Source organism: Bombina bombina, chromosome 1 (genome assembly GCF_027579735.1).
Source record: "Bombina bombina isolate aBomBom1 chromosome 1, aBomBom1.pri, whole genome shotgun sequence".
Lineage (NCBI taxonomy): Eukaryota > Metazoa > Chordata > Amphibia > Anura > Bombinatoridae > Bombina > Bombina bombina.
The window spans coordinates 1,263,719,144-1,263,731,433 of record NC_069499.1 but is presented as its reverse complement, the minus strand read 5'-3'; the positions used below and the strand labels follow the sequence as shown (position 1 = coordinate 1,263,731,433).

Genomic DNA, 12,290 nt, shown 5'->3' with positions numbered 1-12,290 from the left:
CAGAGAGGTGAGGAGCCACATGACTGTGTGGCGCACTGGCATGTGAGAAGCAGAAAAAGCTTCAACATCAAAGCAGGCAGTAGTGGCACAGCCATGAGAAGTAGCAGCAGAGGCGGAACTATCTCGGTGGTGATGCATGCGACAGTCCCACAGGAAGCCCAACTTCAGACAGGTCAGGTTGTGTTTTTTTGTTTTAATTAAATTCTCTTTAAAATGTAATTTTTTTTTTTGTGGGGGTCATGGGGTGGGGGGCATTTATTGCTGGTGCATCATTTTTTTTGCAGGGGTGCTGGGGCATCATTTTATTTTTTATTGCAGGGGGGCTTGGGGCATCATTTTATTGCGGGGGGAGCTGGGGACATCATTTTATTTCAGGGGGCTGGCCTGGGGGCTTCATTTTATTGCTGGGGGCATCATTTATTGCAGTGGGGCTGGTGGCATAATTTATTGCAGGGGGCTCTGGGCATCATTTTATTGCTGGGGCATCATTTTATTGTAGAGGGGCATCATTTATGGCTGGAGGCATAATTTTATTGCAGGGGGCTGGGGACATCATTTTATTGCAGGGGGGCCTGGGGCATCATTTTATTGCAGGGGGCTGGGGGCATCATTTTATTGCAGGGGGGCTGGCCTGGGGGCTTCATTTTATTGCTGTGGGCATCATTTATTGCAGTGGGGCTGGTGGCATCATTTATTGCAGGGGGCTCAGGGCATCATTTTATTGCTAGGAGCATCATTTTATTGCAGGGGTGCTGGGGGCATCATGTTATTGCATGGGTGCTGGGGGCATAATTTTATTCCAGGTGGGCTGGGGCATCATTTATGGCTGGAGGCATACTTTTATTGCAGGAGGGCTGGGGGCATCATTTTATTGCAGGGGTGCTGGGGGCATAATTTTATTGCAGAAGTGCTGGGGGCATAATTTATTGCTGGGGCATCATTTATTACAGAGGGGGGCCGGAAGTATAATTTTATTGCAGGTGGGCTGGGGCATCATTTATGGCTGGAGGCATAATTTTATTGCAGGGGGCTGGGGACATCATTTTATTGCAGGGGGCCTGGGGCATCATTTTATTGCAGGGGTGCTGGGGGCATAATTTTATTGCAGAAGTGCTGGGGGCATAATTTATTGCTGGGGCATAATTTATTACAGAGGGGGGCCGGAAGTATAATTTTATTGCAGGTGGGCTGGGGCATCATTTATGGATGGAGGCATAATTTTATTGCAGGAAGGCTTTGGGCATCATTTTATTGCCGGGCGTGGGCTGTGGACATGATTTTATTGCTGGGGCATCATTTTATTGCAGGGGGGCTGGTCTTGGGGCTTCATTTTATTGCTGTGGGCATCATTTAATGCAGTGGGGCTGGTGGCATCATTTATTGCAGGGTGGCTCAGGGCATCATTTTATTGCAAGGGGGCTCAGGGCATCATTTTATTGCTGGGAGCATCATTTTATTGCAGGGGTGCTGGGGGCATCATTTTATTGCAGGGGTGCTGGGGGCATCATTTTATTGCAGCAGGGCTGGGGGTATCATTTTATTGCAGGGGTGCTGGGGGCATCATTTTATTGCAGGGGTGCTGGAGGGATCATTTTATTGCAGCGAGGCTGGGACATCATTTTATTGCAGGGGGGCTGGGAGCATCATTTTATTGCAGTGGTGCTGGGGGGAATCATTTATTGCTAGGGGCATAATTTATCACAGAGGGGGGCTGGGAGCATAATTTGATTGCAGGGATTGCAGGGGTGCTGGGGGGAATCATTCATTGCTGGGGGCATAATTTATTACAAAGGGGGGCTGGGAGCATAATTTTATTGCAGGGGTGCTGGGGGCATCATTGTATTGCAGGGGGGCTGGGGGCATCATTTATTGCTGGGGGCATCATTTATTACAGAGGGGGGCTGGGGCATCATTTATGGCTGGAGGCATAATTTTATTGCAGGAGGGCTGGGGCATAATTTTATTGTCGGGGGGCTGGGGACAAGATTTTATTGCTGGGGGCATCATTTTATTGCAGGGGAGCTGGCCTGGGGCTTCATTTTATTGCTGTGGGCATCATTTATTGCAGTGGGGCTGGTGGCATTATTTATTGCAGGGGGCTCAGGGCATCATTTTATTGCAGGGGGGCTCAGGGCACCATTTTATTGCTGGGAACATCATTTTATTGCAGGGGTGCTGGGGGCATCATTTTATTGCAGCAGGGCTGGGGGTATCATTTTATTGCAAGGGTGCTGGGAGCATCATTTTATTGTAGGGGTGCTGGGGGCATCAACTTATTGCAGCAAGGCTGGGGCATCAGTTTATTGCAGAGGGGCTGGGAGCATCATTTATTGCTGGGGGCATCATTTATTACAGAGGGGGGCTGGGAGCATCATTTTATTGCAGTGGTGCTGGGGGGAATCATTTATTGCTGGGGGCATAATTTATTACAGGGGGGCTGGGAGCATAATTATATTGTAGGGGTGCTGGGGGCATCATTTTATTGCAGCGGGGCTTCGGTATCATTGATTGCTGGGAGCATAATTTATTACAGAGGGGGGCTGGGAACATAATTTTATTGCAGGGGGGCTGGGGGGAATCATTTTTTGCTGGGGGCATAATTTATTACAGAGGGGGGCTGGGAGCATAATTTTATTGCAGGGGTGCTGGGGGGGGTCATTTTATTACTGGGAGCATCATTTTATTGCAGGGGTGCTGGGGGGATTATTTTATTGCAGTGGGGCTGGGGTATCATTTATGATTTGACCGCTGACTCCTATTGGTGTGGTGCATGAGGTGTCACTAATAAAAGCTCAATAACAAAGCTTGGCATAGCAACATGTGTCACAATACCTCAAGATATGGATTTAAAATTGTATAAAGTAAATATCACAGAACTGTAATTTGTAGCTAACCAGCTTGACTTTTATTGCAGGGGGGCTGGGGCATCATTTTATTGCAGAGATGCTAGGGGCATTGCAGCGGGGCTGGGGATCATTTTATTGCAGGGGTGCTGGGAGCATCATTTTATTGCAGGGGTGCTGGGGGCATCATTTTATTGCAGCAAGGCTGGGGCATCATTTATTGCTGGGGGCATCATTTATTACAGAGGGGTGCTGGGAGCATAATTTTATTGCAGGGATGCTGGGGGAATCATTTATTGCTGGAGGCATCATTTATTATTTAGGGGGGATGACAGCATAATTTTATTGCTGGTGGCATCATTTATTACAGAGGGGGGGGGGGGAGCATAATTGTATTGCAGGGGTGCTGGGGGAGTCATTTATTGCTGGGGGCATAATTTATTACAGAGGGGCTGGGAGCATAATTTATTACAGAGGGGGGCTGGGAGCATAATTTTATTGCAGGGGTATTGGGGCCATCATTTTATTGCAGGGGACTGGGGGGAATCATTTATTGCTGGGGGCATAATTTATTACAGAGGGGGGCTGGGAGCATAATTTTTAATGCTGGGGGCATCATTTATTACAGAGGGGGGCTGGGAGCATAATTTTATTGCAGGAGTGCTGGGGGGGATCATTTATTGCTGGGGGCATCATTTATTACAGAGGGGGGCTGGGAGCATAATTTATTACAGAGGGGGGCTGGGAGCATAATTTTATTGCAGGGGTGCTAGGGGCATCATTTTATTGTAGTGGGGCTGGGGTATCATTTATGATTTGACCGCTGACTCCTATTGGTGTGGTGCATGTTACGTGAGGTGTCACTAATAAAAGCTCAATAACAAAGCTTGGCATACCATCATGTGTCACAATACCTCAAGATATGGATTTAAAATTGTATAAAGCAAATACCACAGAACTGTAATGTGTAGCTAACCAGCTTACCTTAGTTACAGTAAGTACCTGCCTGCAACTAAGCTTAAGCAATTGACACCATTTCAGTTGCTTCCCATTTCTATACATTTTTGCTTTTGGTTTTCATGGTATTATTATATGTAAGATTATGTGAATATTGGACGTCAATGTCTGTCTACATCAAAGAATGTAACTGCAAAGTTAAACTTTACTTTAATTGTAACTTGGTGTAACTAAGGTACTTTGTGTTTAAATCTAATGCCAGATTTGTTTTCAGTTACCTATAAAATGCACACTTATGACAAGGCATGCCAATGTGCACTATCAAACTGCTTTCTATAATTGCTGGGGCTGTGAATCAAACCTTATTACAACAGGTAGCTGGCATACCTTGGTATTCTAAATAAAGCATTATCATCTTCAAAAAAAATAAAATAAAAATTGTTTACAAGTATTTCTATTACCCTTGTGTACTGTGTAGTGGGTGTGTGGGGTGTGTGTGTGTTGGGTGGGTGTGTGTGGGGTGGGTGTGGGGTGTGTGTGTGTGGGGGGGTGGGCTGTGTGCGTGTGTGTGGGCTGTGTGTGGGGGGGGCTGTGTGGGGGCTGTATGTGGGGGCTGTGTGTGGGCTGTGTGTGTGGGCTGTTTGTGTGTGTGTAGTCTGTGTGTGTGTGTGTGGTTTTATAAAATGTTGTGCATTACCTCAAATAATTTTTCTCCCATTTTTTTTTAATTTTGAAAACTGGGGGCGGGGTTGGAGGCGGAGATGGGGCAGGATTGGAGGTGGAGATGGGGCGGAGTTGGAGGCGGAGACAGGGTGGGGTTGGGGGCGGAGCTGGGTTTTTAGGCGGGAAGAAAGGGGCGGGAAGAAAGGGGCCCCATTTTGTCACCCTGCCTTGGGCCCCGCAATGACTAGGGCCGGCCCTGCCTGAGGGGCCGATTTATAAAAGTGCGAGCGGACATGATACGATGTAGCGTATCATGAACGTCGCACATCGATAAATGCCAACAGCATACGCTGTTGGCATTTATCATTGCACAAGCAGTTCGACCAGTTATGGAGCAGCGGTCTTTAGACCGCTGCTTCATAACTGCTGTTTCCAGCGAGCCTGAAGGCTTGGAGCTTGATAATTCGGCCCCTGAATTGTACTTTTCCACTTCCACTGAAAGGCTATTACACATATCTACTTCAATTTCTGTTCCTTTTCCATATTTTTTTGTTGCATTAAGTAAGACAATATTAATTAACTGCAGAATTTCCAGTTTCTTACCTCTCAGACATGAGCACTTAAGTCCCATACTTTCATCCTGTCTGCTATCTGAAAATTCTGATGAGGCAGCTCAGCCCTCAAATTAAAGAAACAGAGGATTGCTGTAGATTGCCCTTTGAGCCTAGGGTAAAAAAAAAAAAAAAAGTGATGGAAGTTAGTTATGGGAAGCTGCCTTTATATGTTATGCATCTGACGTGCATGGCAGGATGCAGTGGCAGGTCAGTCGCCTAGAATGTTCACGTCATGCTAACCACTGAACAACAAAAAAGCGACATCTGACTTTGTGGCCTGTCCTGGAATGATATAGAGAGAGGTACAAACAAAAAAAAGCCTTCAGATATTGTATATAAAGTCAGTGCAGTGGGTGTGAAGAAAACACATATGATATCACTGCTTTAGCAAAGCCTGCATACATAAAGTAGCTGAGAATCCCCCCCAACAACCTTGCATTTTTTGATCGCTGGAAAAGCCCACAAAGCTTTGCAAGAGATTTTGGTTTTGTGCTGCAATGTTAATATTTGCATAATTTGGAAACCATGTTTACTCATTGGGCAAAGTGCATGACAACTACAGTGAAATGTACAAAAATAGAATTTTGATAAACAGGAAGAGGAAAAAAAAGTTTACAAGATTTAATTTAACAATGAGCCTATATGTATATGGATGTACGATAACCGTATATAGCACATTTGTTAGTACAGTACATTGTGGATCAAAGGTATGCAGTTAAAGCAAAGTAATATAATTTTTTTCATAACTGTATGAACAAAAAAACAAATGTTTTTGGCATTAAAATAACAGCATTATTCGAAAGTTCAAAAGCATTAATCTGTAACGCGTCCGTCACCGTCGTCAGTTGCGCACGCATCCAAGAGAATGTTGGCTGTGTGTGCAGCCAAAAGAATCCACCTTGATGCAGCGGAGCCAAACGAAGCATTAAGAAAAAAACACCTAAGCACCCGCATGAAATATTAACAAAAAACACGTAACCGCCCACATGAAATAATAAAAAAACCTAACCGTCCGCACGAAATAATAAAAAAAAATTAACAGCCCGCACGAATTATTAACAAAAAAAAACTAACTGCCCGTACGAAGTATTAACAAAAAAGAACCTAGCACCCGTACGAAGTATTAACAAAAAAACACCTAAGCGCCCGCAAGAAATATTAACAAACACCTAAACCGCCAACCCCCACATCGCAAAACCGGCCATTGCGGAGCAGGACCGGCATGGAGGTTCCTCTTCATGCGGTTGCCGCTGCATACTGAAGATTGAATGCAAGGTACCCCATTTATATTGGGGTACCATGCATTCCTATTGGCTGAAATTTTGAAATCAGCCAATAGGATGAGAACTACTGAAATCCTATTGGCTGATTTGAACTTACGTAAATGGGGTACCTTGCATTCAATATTCAGTATGCAACGGCGACCGCATGAAGAGGATCCTCCACGCTGATCCTGCTCCGCGACGGCCACTCCTGCTCCGCGATCGCTGCTCCTACTCCCCTGTCAGCTCAGCTCCGCGATCACCTCCGTTCCGCGCCGTCTTCGATCCAGATGAAGATAGAAGATGTCCCCGCACTGGATGAAGACCTTCACTGCCTGGAAGAAGACCTTCGGCGCAGGACTTCAGTAACTGTAAGTACCTATTTCTGGGTTAGACTTAGGTTTTTTTGTTTTTTTGGGGGGTGTTTTTTTTTCAGATTAGAGATTTTTTTTTTATGGGCGCAAAGGAGCTGTTTGTAAAAGAGCTGATTGCTCTTTTAAGGGCAATGCCCATACAAATGCCCCTTTAAGGGCAATGGGTAGCTTAGGTTTTTTTAGACTTAGGTTTTTTTATTTTGGGGGGTTGGTTGGATGGGGTTTTTACTGTTAGGGGGTAATTGGTAATTTTGTTAGGTAAAAGAGCTGTTTAACTTACAGGCAATGCCCTACAAAAAGCCCTCTTAAGGACTATTGGTAGTTTAGATTAGGGGGTGTTTTTATTTTTGGGGGTTATTTTTATAGGGGTATTAGAATAGTTTTCATTTTTTTTATTTTTGATAATTTACTTATTTTTTTCAGTAATTTTAAATAGACTGCCCTCTGGGCAAGCTTATTGCCTAGTATGTTAATAAATGTAATATATTCGCTATCTTTTTCTGAATTTTGTCTTAATTTTTCTCTTTACCTTTCTTTAAACTCTTCTCTTTCTCCCTTTCAAAAATGTTATTAGAAGAGTAGGATTGAACACAGGAGTCTGTTTATTTATACACGGCATATATCTATGCCTCTGGTCTCCTTTCATGTGGCAAATCAGAGGCTGCCCTTATGTGAAATATTAAACACTGTGTAGCATTATCCTATACAAAGAAAATATTAGGATATCTGCAGTATGCACTCTGAGGGGCATATTTATCAAAGTGCGAGCGGACATGATTCACTTTCAGCATTTCTCATTACACAAGCAGTTCACCAGAACTGCTTGTGCAATACCGCCCCCTGCAGATTCACGGCCAATCGTCCGCTAGCAGAGGGTGTCAATCAACACGATCGTATTTGATCAAGTTGATTTCTGTCCGCCGCCTCAGAGCAGGCGGACATGTTATGGAGTAACAGTCTTTAGACTCGCCGGAAGGGGCATCAAGCTCCATTTGGAGCTTGATAATTCGGCCCCCATGTCTCTTTTTCCTCTGGGGCAGGTGGGAAAACACAATTTGCAGTAACCTGCAGCATTTGCAGGCCATATTAGCGTACATTCAAATTTAGTAATCTTAAAGTGTATTATTGAAATATTAAATATAAAATTTAACCCCTTAATGACAACTGACGTACCAGGTACGTCCTGCAAAAACTTGCAGTTAGTGACAATGGACGTACCTGGTACGTCAGTTGTCTTAGAGAGTGCTGGAAGCGATCGCAATCGCTTCCAGCAGCTCTCAGGGTATTGCAGTGATGCCTCGATATTGAGGCATCCTGCAATACCCTTTAGAAAGCATCCGATGCAGAGAGAGCCACTCTGTGGCCCTCTCTGCACCGGTAGCGATGCGGCCGTTCGTTGGTGGGTGGGAGCTTACAGGGAGGAGGGTGGGCGGCCCATCGCTACCCGGCATCCGGCGTGCACAATGCACTTGAAGGAACCGGATGCCGGGAGCGTGCGGGGGCTGCGTGCACGCACGCGCAGCAATCACTGGCACTGCCACCAATGAATTTTGGTAAGAGGGAGGGGGGCAGAATTTTTCAAATAAATGATCAATATCAGGATCTGGATCTGGGGGGGGGGGGGTTGGGGGGGGGGGTTGGGGGGGGGGGGTTGGGGGGGGGGGGTTGGGGGGGGGGGGGTTGGGGCAGCTACACTACAGAAAAAATAAAAATAAAACATGTAACAAAACACTTTATTTTTTGGGGAAAACTGGGTACTGGCAGACAGCTGCCAGTACCCAAGATGGTGGCAATTAGGTAGGTGGGGAGGGTTAGAGAGGTGTTTGGGGGGGATCAGGGAGGTTGGGGGTTAAGGCAGGGGTCCATCACAGCTGAATAATTAAAAAAAACACCTTTTATTTTAGTACTGGCAGACTTTCTGCCAGTACTTAAGATGGCGGGGACAATTGTGGGGTGGGGGAGGGAAGAGAGCTGTCTGGGAGGGATCAGGGGGTGGGATGTGTCAGGTGGGAGGCTAATCTCTACACTAAAGCTAAAATTAACCCTGCAAGCTCTCTACAAGCTACCTAATTAACCCCTTCACTGCTGGGCTTAATACAAGTGTGGTGCGCAGCAGCATTTAGCGGCCTCCTAATTGCCAAAAAGCAACGCCAAAGCCATATATGTCTGCTATTTATGAACAAAGGAGATCCCAGAGAAGCATTTACAACCATTTGTGCCATAATTGCACAAGCTGTTTGTAAATAATTTAAGTGAGAAACCTAAAATTGTGAAAAATGTCACTTTTTTTTTTTATTTGCTCGCATTTGGCGGTGAAATGGTGGCATGAAATATACCAAAATGGGCCTAGATCAATACTTTGGGTTGTCTACTACACTACACTAAAGCTAAAATTAACCCTTCAAGGTCCCTACAAGATCCCTAATTAACCCCTTCACTGCTGGGCATAATACACGTGTGGTGCGCAGCTGCATTTAGCGGCCTTCTAATTACCAAAAAGCAACGCCAAAGCCATATATGTCTGCTTTTTCTGAACAAAGGGGATCCCAGAGAAGCATTTACAACCATTTGTGCCATAATTGCACAAACTGTTTGTAAATAATTTCAGTGAGAAACCTAAAGTTTGTGACAAAATTTGTGAAAAAGTGAACAATTTTTTTTATTTGCTCGCATTTGGCAGTGAAATGGTGGCATGAAATATACCAAAATGGGCATAAATCAATACTTTGGGTTGTCTTCTAAAAAAAAATATATACATGTCAAGGGATATTCAGGGATTCCGGACAGATATCAGTGTTCCAATGTAACTAGCGCTAATTTTGAAAAAAAGTGGTTTGGAAATAGCAAAGTTCTACTTGTACTTATTGCCCTATAACTTGCAAAAAAAGCAAACAACATGTAACCATTGGGTATTTCTAAACTCAGGACAAAATTTAGAAACTATTTAGAATGGGTGTTTTTTGGTGGTTGTAGATGTGTAACAGATTTTGGAGGTCAAAGTTAGAAAAAGTGTGTTTTTTTTCCATTTTTTCCTCATATTTTATATATTTTTTATATTAAATTATAAGATGTGATGAAAAAAATGGTATCTTTAGAAAGTCCATTTAATGGCGAGAAAAACGGTATATAATATGTGTGGGTACAGTAAATGAGTAAGAGGAAAATTACAGCTAAACACAAACACTGCAGAAATGTAAAAATAGCCATTGTCATTAAGGGTAAGAAAACTGAAAAATGGTCCGGTCATTAAGGGGTTAAAAAAAAATAATGATAAAAATATAGATATATTCTATGGATTATTTAGAATATTTTTACAGTATGTTTAATAATTTGATTTTACATATAATATTTCAATAATATGCCTTAAAGGGATAGTCAAGTCCAACAAAAACTTTCATTATTTAAATAGGGAATGTAATTTTAAACAACTTTCCAATTTACTTTTATGACCAATTTTGCTTTGTTCTCTTGGTATTCTTAGTTAAAAGCTAAAACTAGGAGGTTCATATGCTAATTTCTTAGACCTTGAAGACTGCCTCTAATCTAAATGCATTTTGACCACTAGAGGGCATTAGTTCATGTGTTTCATATAGATAACATTGAGCTCATGCGTGTGAAGTTACCCTTGAGATAGCACTGATTGGCTAAAATGCAATTCTGTCAAAACAACTGAAACAAGGGGGCAGTTTGCAGAGGCTTAGATACAAGGTAATCACAGAGGTAAAATGTATATTAATATAACAGTGTTGGTTATGCAAAACTGGGGAATGGGTAATAAAGGGATTAGCTTTCTTTTTAAACAACAAAAATTCTGGTGTTGACTGTCCCTTTAAGATTACTGTTTTCATGTGTGCTAACCCGACCACATTAAATCTAAATCACGAAACCTGACACGCAAAACTCATAATTTACATTCCTATGTTCTTCACATAGAAAAGAATGTACTTTTTATTATTAAATATATATTTCTATATACATCTAATACTGTAAAATACATATATATACCTATATATCTATACAATAAAAAGGACATTATCCTGTAAGTGAAGAACATTGGAATGTTAAATATGTACAGTACAAATACAGTAAAACACTTAAATACATAGATACATGTGTATACATATATCCAAAATGACGTATATATACGTCATGCAGTACATTGAACATTATACCACATAACATATATATATATATATATACACACTACCGGTCAGAGGTTTTACAACACCTCAATTTTTCCAATTTTTATTGAAATTTACGCAGCTTAATGTCTCAATTTACTTTCACCTAGATTACAAGTTTTGTGTTTGTGTTTTAACACTGAATAAATGGTCATTTCAGCGTTAAAACAGCACCGCAGCCATTACAAGTCTTGTCGGTATAGCTGTACCGCAAGCCTTTTAGCCTGTAAAGCAACGTCAGTCCTGCACATATAAAAATGACGTTTTGTGGTGAGGCTAAAAAGCTTGCGTTACACCCTATACCGACAAGATCCGTTTCGCAATCTGAGAGCAGTAGTTATGAATTTTATGCTACAAAACTGTTACATAAAACCAGGGGCGAAACTACAGGGGGTGCAGAGGTCATTTTTTTTTTTTTTTAAATAACAAATGTTGACCTGCCACTGCTTGCACTGATATGACTGAGTGTGACATGATGCTTCACTAGTGTCGCTGACTACAGGGGTTAGTCATTGGTGTTTATGTGTGTATGTATGTATGTATGTGACTGTGTGTGTATTTATGCATGTATGTGTGTATGTATGTATGTGACTGTGTGTGTATTTATGCATGTATGTGTGTATGTATGTATGTGACTGTGTGTGTATTTATGCATGTATGTGTGTGTGTGTGTATGTATGTGACTGTGTGTGTATTTATGCATGTATGTGTGTATGTATGTATGTGACTGTGTGTGTATTTATGCATGTATGTGTATGTTTGTGACTGTGTGTGTATTTATGCATGTATGTGTGTATGTATGTATGTGACTGTGTGTGTATTTATGCATGTATGTGTGTGTGTATGTATGTGACTGTGTGTGTATTTATGCATGTATGTGTGTATGTATGTATGTGACTGTGTGTGTATTTATGCATGTATGTGTATGTTTGTGACTGTGTGTGTATTTATGCATGTATGTGTGTATGTATGTATGTGACTGTGTGTGTATTTATGCATGTATGTGTGTATGTATGTATGTGACTGTGTGTGTATTTATGCATGTATGTGTGTATGTATGTATGTGACTGTGTGTGTATTTATGCATGTATGTGTGTATGTATGTATGTGACTGTGTGTGTATTTATGCATGTATGTGTGTGTGTGTATGTTTGTGGAACCAGCAAATTACAGACCTTGTCACTATAGCATGGGGGGGGGGGGGGCGGGGGTAAACAGTGTCACTATAAAGTACCACTATATACAGTACGGGGGGGCTGGACCATGTCACAGACTACTATGGTCACTTTATAAAGTACTGGGGCGGGTAGTGTCAGGCCAGCCATCTCACCGGCAGATTAAAGACTGTGTTACTGACTCACTATATACAGTACTGGTGGGTTAAACAGTGTCACTA

The 12,290-nt window shown here is 42.5% G+C and overlaps 1 long non-coding RNA gene across 1 annotated transcript in view; it reads right to left on the bottom strand.

Moving 5' to 3' along the window:
• LOC128648370 (uncharacterized) overlaps positions 1-12,290 on the bottom strand; it is a 132,947-nt gene that overhangs the window by 70,072 nt on the left and 50,585 nt on the right. The window contains exon 4 of the long non-coding RNA XR_008400592.1: positions 5,067-5,187. This is a non-coding gene — a long non-coding RNA (uncharacterized LOC128648370). The remainder of the gene's footprint in view (positions 1-5,066; positions 5,188-12,290) is intronic.